Source organism: Notothenia coriiceps, unplaced genomic scaffold, assembly GCF_000735185.1.
Source record: "Notothenia coriiceps isolate Sejong01 unplaced genomic scaffold, NC01 NC01_scaffold00020260, whole genome shotgun sequence".
Lineage (NCBI taxonomy): Eukaryota > Metazoa > Chordata > Actinopteri > Perciformes > Nototheniidae > Notothenia > Notothenia coriiceps.
The window spans coordinates 1-8736 of NW_011352961.1; the positions used below are offsets into that span (position 1 = coordinate 1).

Consider the following 8736-nt stretch of genomic DNA (forward strand, 5'->3'; position numbering starts at 1 on the left):
AGCAGCGTTAAAAGTGCCTGGTGCTGGATTTGAGTGTCTGAGTGTGTGGGGGAGTTATAGTCCAGTGGGAGCAGGGAGGAGAGGGGGGAAAGGGGGGAGGGAGGGGAGGGAGTTCAGCCTCCTGACAGCCTGGTGGAAAAAGGCTGTGTATATATTATTGTTATTAAGACCCAACATTGTCTTAATTCTGGTTAAAAAAAACTATTCGTCTAGGCAGGAGTAAAAGACTTGCTATACTTTACAATTAGTATGTTTGTTTTGAATTTGAAATGCAGGACTTGTTGTTTTGTCATCTTTTCTTTAGTAATGTATGAATATTTCTTCACAACTGACTGAAACTGACGAAAAGTACGATTTTTGAATGTCTATTTAACAATAATGTTTATTGCACAACAGCATTTTTCTTCTGATTTTGACTTTTTCTACAACCAACAGGTTGAATCAAGAAAGCGTTTGGCGAAGACAGTGCTGGTGTTTGTTGGTCTCTTTGCAGTGTGCTGGCTTCCCTGTCATATCATCTATTTATACCGCTCCTATCACTACTCACAGGTACATAGATAGCCCTTTGCTATGGAGCATGTTTATTTGTTTCAATCTGTTACACTTGCATTCATCATACTTAAAAAAAGAAAAAAGGTTTATTTTAAACCACATCTCTAAATGAATGTATAATTTATTATCTGTGTAATTCTTTCAGGTTGATAATGGAATTGAAGGCTTTAACAGAGTTTAATGGGCATGATTGTTCCATTAAATCTGGCGGGGTTGTTGATAATAATTTCAAGTGGGTTGGAGTGTCTGATGAAAATTAAGATAGCGATTGAATAAAAAGGCTTTATATGGGCTCATTGAGTGAACATTTCAGATTCTGTCTACAGAGTGCATTCATATCTAAATGCTTGTGCTCGGTTACATCCCTTAGGCTACTTATTCACATTCTATCTGTCTCTCCATCTTATAGTAAAAAATGTTCTCCACCCTGTCCCTCTCCCCTGCCAGGTGGACACTTCCCTTCTTCACTTTGTAGGCAGCGTTGTAGCTCGTATCCTGGCTTTCACCAACTCCTGCCTCAACCCCTTCGCCCTTTACCTGCTGAGTGAGACTTTCCAGAAGCAGTTCAACCAGCAGCTGTGTTGTTGCTGTCGCGTGATCTTTAAACGCTCCTCACAGAGCCGGAGTCGTTACAACACACATGTGACGTCCGTCCGCAGCTCACGGCACTCCATGGCCAGTCTGAGCATGATCAATGGCAGAAAAGTGTATCAGGAGGATTGTGTGTAAATCTTTGTTTATAAGTGTGTGACTTTGTTTATGTGAAAGACACACTTTTTGTGTGTGATTTCAGTTCACCAAATAATCCAATAATACCATTAATATATGTGGATAATGTTCGCTGGCTTCAGTCATATGTCCCGCTGAGAACACTGTGGACCAGCCGTGTGTAGCCAACAGAAGAACTCACAGTCACAGTAAAGCGGTGGTTTCTCATAATCATTGGTGTTAGACAGTATATTTAATCTTTAACTTTAACTTGGTGTTATGAGTTTCTGAACATACAGTATGTCTATAAAAATAGGTCATGCTAGTAGCTAGGAGACAGGGTCCTATGATGCAGAAACTCTCTCCGGGGATCCTTTGAGATCTTTGAATCCCAACACCTCCAAAGTATCTCATGCAATTACATGTTAAATATCCAAATCCGAGCAGGGATAAACCTTAAACCTAAAGACAACATTTTATTTTGATGATGGCTTCACTGCACAACATGAGTAACAGTTGAGGAGTGTCACTTAAAAGGTTTCATACAAGTTTACCAATCTTGACAGAGGAGCAGAAGTTGAGGCATGAAAATATGAAGCTACATGGAAAATGTTTAGGGAAGGGAAATGACACACAATGATGAAGTAGAAACTAGTATAAGTCTTTAGAAAAGGCAGAATAAGGCCCCTGTAGTACCAAGGTACTTTTAATAAAGTAAATTCACAGTTATTGGCACTTTTGCTCTTTGTCAAATAATAGAAGTGAGAGAGTCAGTATTCTCTATCTAATATGGGGTATCATTTTACATTGGTGTAGATTCTTCTGAATATTGATGTAAAATAGATTGCCTGCACCGTATGTGCACTATCTTTCTAAATGTTTGATGCTGTGATGATAACTTTTAACTCTTTCTTCAGAGATGTATTTTAAATGTTATTTGTCCACTGGTTACAGGATGTTTATAGAGCCGAGACTCTGGTGTACTCAGTGTAAAAAAAACAACAGTGAATATAAATCAATGTGTTAGAGATTGAATTTGTAATTTAGTGTTGCATTACGTCTAACTGTGTCTATTTTGCTTGTTGTTGTGTATGCAGTTTTCAAGCAGCTCTCAGGACATTTATTTGACAGGCTAGCTTAAACACATTGCCCCGTACATTTCTCTTTACAAATCTTAAATATCAATAAAAAGGGAAGTCCAATTAGTGTGCATTTTATTTCCACGCATATAGTGAAAGTGGTTCCTCATGTGGGTCTTTGTACTTTGGTTATGTTTAGAGTCTTAATCCTATTGAGTGTGTACACAACACATAGTTTCTGCGTTCACTGGACTTGATTATTCTGCCCTGTCACAGGCTGGATTCACAGTCACCATGTCACAGCGCAATGTCCTAATTTGGTGTTTCATTGAAGGAGAGGATCATGCTCAGGTTTGTTGTGAGTGGGTGTATAATTCCGTCTGGATGGCGTTTGTTTAATTGTGGTGTAAGTGCCTTGCCAAATTTCTGTCCTGCATGGTCTCAGCTATCTACTTAACATGCCATCCTCATATTCAGGCTCATTCTGTACAGGGTCTCAAATGTAAATAAGGATTTGTTATGACATTTTAAATTCAGGGAATAAGAGAAACTCAAATCAGGACCATTAGAAGCACATGATTTAAAAATCCCTTTAAAAAAATCCTACAGGAATGACTTAATGTATCTTCAGAATGCACACTTCATTCTTCACTATGAAGGGCAAACATCGAAGCCATTGAGAGGGACACACTCACAATATCTGTAGGAAATACTCTCGGTAATACTCGTCCTCATTTTGAACTCAGTGAAGAAGTAGAGCCTATAGAAAGATGGAATGCGCTCTTTTTAAATGGTCTGAAGTTGTCTCTCACTTGCACTCTTTTATTGAAATAATTTCAAAGGCTTTTTCTCATAAGAATCTTTCAATCTCCTTGAGCCATCGAACAGTCTCTGTAAAGGTTAGTGTGTGTAAGTGTTGTTTCTCTTCACTTAGCGGTGTATTGATCTGTGGGTTGTTGCCACTCATGTGCAAGCTTCAGCAACCAAAGACAAAGTGTCAGAGCTACCGAAGGACGTCAGAGCTCTGAATGTCATCGTGTTTATACAGTTGATGTCAATGACGCCTCATGGGTATGCACAATTCATAATTGGTGACGAGAGGCTCTTTACAGCATTTCTATTCATCACAGTCCACAACAGAGCAAGTCTCATTAATGTATTTGTGCCATGTGATTTATTTATAATTCCAAGGAATTGAAAATGTAGAGAACACAAAATGAACAGATTCACATTATTATTGTCTCGTTTTTATTTCCGAATGATTTAATAGTCGTCTAGTAGTCTTCTACTATTATTATGTGGTAGAAGAAAAAGGTTGTAAAGAAAAAGCTATAATTGTAAAAATGAAATGGTTGCATTAAGGAAAAAGAGTTACACACTTTTGAAAAGCACAACATGGATGTGGTATTGTCATTCTGTGTCCCAGAGTAATCTTTTTTACAATTTGCCCTAATAGGTTTGTTTCTGTTGGTTGTAGTGAAGATGTGAAAAGCTTTCTTTTCTAGTTTTGTCTAGTTTTGTCTTTGTGTGTAAAATGATAAAGCATATGATTTTATTTTCAGCCATTAAACTCAGAAAAAACAAAATGCTAGAGGTAAACTTTACAAGTACAAATAAAAATAATCACATTTTAAGACTTATAGTTATATTTGGTTATCTTACCTTGAAGCAATAGGTTTCCTTGAGTTAAGTTCAGTCCTATTTTACGGTGTTTTGGGTCACATTTACATTTTATGACTTGCATGCATCTTGATCTCCTTTCAAACATGTTTCTGGCCTCAAAATGTGTGAGATGTGTTTTTTTGACACTTGATGACAATCGATATCTGAGTGAAAGTGTGTGAAAAGTGCCTTACTTAGTGACAGAGGAATCAAATACAGCCTTTTTTTAAACTTCAGCTTGAGATAATAATAAAAAGAGATTTAAAATAAATAATACATTTAGAGAAATTAATCTCAACAGGTAAATTGTTTCAGAGATTGGGGAACTGGACTGGAATGTGCAAATAATTGCACCTAGCCTCAGGGGGAGCAAAGAGAACATTTCTTACCGTGTGAAGGCAGCTTTAGTCACCAGGGGGAGTCTGTGGAAGCTCAGAAGGCCACTTTCAGCTGATATAAAGGATGCACATACTGTACACAAGGGCTTAGCAAATCTTTGATAAAACTAGGGTCTGGTCACTTAATTCCTTGATGGTCAATAACATTTGCATGGAGGCTAGAATTCAAGTTTAGAATTGTTGTCCCGGGGATAATCCTAGCGGCAGTATTTTTGACCAACAAAAGGAAATAGAGCAAAGCCTGTAAAAAGGGCAATTAATTACACATTTGTAAATCTTCAAAGGATAAAAAGCATCTGATTTTTATTTCAAATGACCGTGAGTTAAAAGAAGCATGGCCCTCAAAACACCAGAATCAACCACACATGTATTGCAATTGGCTTAATGTTATGTGACAAGGCTCCAATATTACAGACTGTCTATTGGACTGACAGTACAGAAACTGTTAGTGCCTGAACTAACTGTATACAGTATGTCCACATACTTTTGGACCTAGTGTGCCATCCTTGTCATTTGTAAGGAAAGTTATTCCTGTGTGTGGCTTGGTAACGTTAGTTTGTGTATCTACCGGTAATTATCAAATAAAATGACCTTCCATAAATCACATTTCCCGAAATAAATGCAAGTCTCTTCTACTCTGAGACCAGGAGGGGAGATGTTTTGGACCCCTTTTGAGTTACTTTCTTTATTATTTGTAATGCATTCATATCTGTTTGTCTACTGGGTGTAATCTGTTATTTCATTACTGTTTTATCAATGTTTTGAACATGTACACATTAATATGTACATGTGTACCTTCTGGCCTCTAGTAGCACCTGGAAGAAGGGATACACATTCCTCCCAATGGTTTTACACTCTTCCACTGATCTCCAGGTGGCAGTAAAACGCCAAAATATGCAGCAATGCAACAGCAAAAGGAGGAAGAACACTATGAGGTAATACAAATTGATGTGACCATTTAACAGTTTAGATATAAAATATTGTCTTTGCAAATGTACGAGAAAATTACAATTGAGAAAAAGTTTAATGTCTAGCCCATGAGGATAAATCAGTGTTATTTCTGCTTATTCTTCACACTTTTTATGTGTCTGGCAAGAAGACCAATTGGGGCTGTTTCCACCTGGAGGGTAGATACTGTATAAAGGTGCTATTAGAGCATAAAGGTGCTGTTAGAACAATCTCCCTCCCAAAGAAAAGAGCTTTCACAATGACTATCACCTTTACAATGTCCCCCTGGAGTACTGACACATAATAACATTACAACATTATGTTATCTAACCATTTTTATGATGGGTCCCTCATAGGGATGACATATATGGTACACTTTGATGTTTAACATCATAATCATTACAGTGAAGCAGATTAGCTTGTACGACAAAAGGCATTGTGCTTTGTTCCAATGCAATTCCAATTACTTTGCCAACCTTCCCCAGATCAGCGTCACTGTCGGTGGTTACAGGAATACCAGAATGTAAATCAATACATTCTCCAAGCAACAACAGTAAACCATTTTACAGATGACGCACCTGTTTTATGAGAAGCTTTATTGACAGTTTACTCGGCCTTTAAAAAAGCTGCAGCAGGTCTTCAATCATTATCAACTCCTCTGGCTCCATCTTGCATAAATAAATAAAAACTCCTGATCTCAAGATCTTAAAACCGCTAACCTGCATGTAAATATTATATAAAAAATGGTATGCAAAAATATCTTTCATAGTTTCACACAAGTGAATAAAAGATTTCATTATGGCTTTTTTGACATTGATCAAAAAGGGAAACTTTATTTATTATCAAATATAATACAGATGTATGCAAAGTGATCTAAATCAAGGAAAAACACATATGCATTGTTCAGGAGTTACAGCCTTAAGTCTGTGTTGATCAGCATACAGTAGCACATGTGGATGCTGTTTTAAAGCATGCCATGGCTTGCTTTTCCGCCTTTATTATTGATTGCATTGTCTAAGTCACAGGTTTCTTAGCGAATAAATCCCTTTGGTGCCATCCCCCTATACCTTTAGGAAGCGTCCGAATGCCGGTGTATTTATAATAAATGAAACACTAGATATTTTGAACAACTGGAAATGAATATATGAAGATCAACAATCAGTGGGATATCCTCTCTGAAGTTAGCTGTTAGTAGTAATTCATACATTAGAAGTAATTCACAAATCCATCACAGATTAAAATTATAAAAATAATCTTTAATATAAACTACATATTCAGTGCATGATGAACAAATGTACAAATCATACAATTTAGACATTGATTGAAACATAAGGTAAGCATGTTAAAAAATCAGTTAACATGGTCGTATCAGTTAATATCTTCTTAATTAGTGATCAGCATAAATAGGACAGTAAATAAATTATGAGCCTTTTTTCTCTGCCTCCGAACTTCCTTCGTGAGCAGGTTGTCGTCATTTAAATTCCCAACTGGACTTCTACTTGGGCCATTTGCATCTGTGAATAAAAGAGGGTTTATTTAGAATAAAGCATGGATGAATTCACAAACAATGAAACACCAGATGAACCTGGACTCAACATGAGTTTAAGAACACTTTGTTTATCAGTCCATTTGAATGTCTCCTGGGAACTCAGATTTTAATTTTTAATTTTTAATCATCTCTTATCGTTTTATAGTTTGCAGGTTGGTTGCACTCGAGATACCTACGTATTTGCAAAAAAACACTTTTGTACATATCTTCCCCAGGAATACCTGCAGGAGGCTTGGTCAAAATGTCGACGCCTGCTGGCACAGATGGAGGAGTTGAGCTGACAGCGTTGGATGGGTTCTGGCTGCAGAGTTGGTTCAGGTCTAGGAAGACAGTCACATTGCTCCACGTCTATCTCACAGTCGGGCATCCAGGCACTGAGTGGAAGTTCTGTGCAGGAGGTAATAATGGCACATTAAAGTTATAAACAAGCAATCGCTTTTCTATCCTAATCTTAGCATGTTGATTTTTAAATAGTGTGAAATAAATGTTCTTGGCCATGATGACAAGTTTTTTGCATAATGATATGTTTGAGCTTACTGCTAATATCAGCATGCTAACATGCTAACAAAGACGACATGCAGAAGCAGAAATTATGTTTGCCATATTCACCGTCTTAGTTTAAAATTTAAAAAAACAATTAATTAGAAACAAAAAATACAACTGACGGGAAGATCACACACACACACACACACACACACACACACACACACACACACACACACACACACACACACACACACACACACACACACACACACACACACACACACACACCGGGCTCCATGCACCTGCACTCTGTATGATTAGCTACATTTATTAGCACAGGCTCAGCTGAAAACTTCTCTGGAATAACACTAAGGACCTGAAATGCACAACACACACAAAATATGTTATAATGTTGGAATACTTAAACCCTTGGAGAAAGGTAAACCAAACAGGTAAAAGGGACATTTATTATCTAAGGCTTTATCACTCACAGTTTTATTCACATATTCATAAGTTGTGTTCCTGCAGGTGACACCCTCATGAGCGCAGCAGCCATTGCACCTGTCAGTAGGAAAAAAGAACATCTGGTTAAAGTAATGCATGGGAAAATTCGAGTAAATTGTTGAAACGGAGGGGTCTGTGCCGTTAATTTTAAGTTTTCTCCAATATCATATTTGGTTAAATGGGGATACAGAAATAATTTAATCTTTCTAATACATACAGTACATGTACGATCCATCACTTGACATAAAGGATAGTAACTTTGCTTAGCTTAACAAAAATATTGTTTACTGGGAGGAACAGCTGGTCTGGCTCTGTCCAAAGGGAACCAAATCCTTTGAGTACCTCTGAAGCGCACTTATCAACATACTGTAGCGACCCTGATAGGAGGCTGAGGGTGTCACTCAGGCATCCCCCGTCTCTTGGCCAATCACAGAGCTGCACAGGATGCTGGTCTAGGTGCGGGCCTGTGGTTGGGGGAGCGGACGGGGGAGGGCGGGCAGGTTGTGACGTAGACACTGGTATATATAGGTGTGTGGGGTGGGTGGAGAGAGGGAGTGTGTAAGGTGTAAACCCCAAGCTGTACCTGTTCCTGAATCTGTGATCCTAAGAAATAAAAGTTATTAAAGCCTAATAACTAGAAGCCTGTTTCCGACTCTATCTGTGAACGTTACATTGGTGTCAGAAGTGACTTTTCGACGGGAGAGAGGAAGACGGAGCATGCGGGTGGTCGAAGGACATGAGCTACGGGAGGCGAGAGAGAGCCTGAGGGAGGCGGCAGTGAGGATGGCTAGAGACGCGGGAATGTGCCTTCAGCTGCGTTTCGCGCCAAAACGGAGCGGGATGACCTCAT

The 8736-nt window shown here is 38.3% G+C and overlaps 1 long non-coding RNA gene and 1 pseudogene across 1 annotated transcript; one reads left to right on the forward strand and one right to left on the reverse strand.

Annotated features, from left to right (window-relative positions):
• Positions 1–435: 435 nt before the first annotated feature.
• LOC104952630 (gastrin-releasing peptide receptor pseudogene) lies at positions 436–2260 on the forward strand (annotated as a pseudogene).
• Positions 2261–6582: 4322 nt separating this feature from the next.
• Positions 6583–7280, reverse strand: LOC104952628 (uncharacterized). The gene is made up of 2 exons (XR_799126.1): positions 7118–7280; positions 6583–6861 (listed from the first exon to the last, which is right to left on the reverse strand). It is a non-coding gene; the product is annotated as an uncharacterized lncRNA (long non-coding RNA).
• Between the last annotated feature and the right edge of the window lie 1456 nt (positions 7281–8736).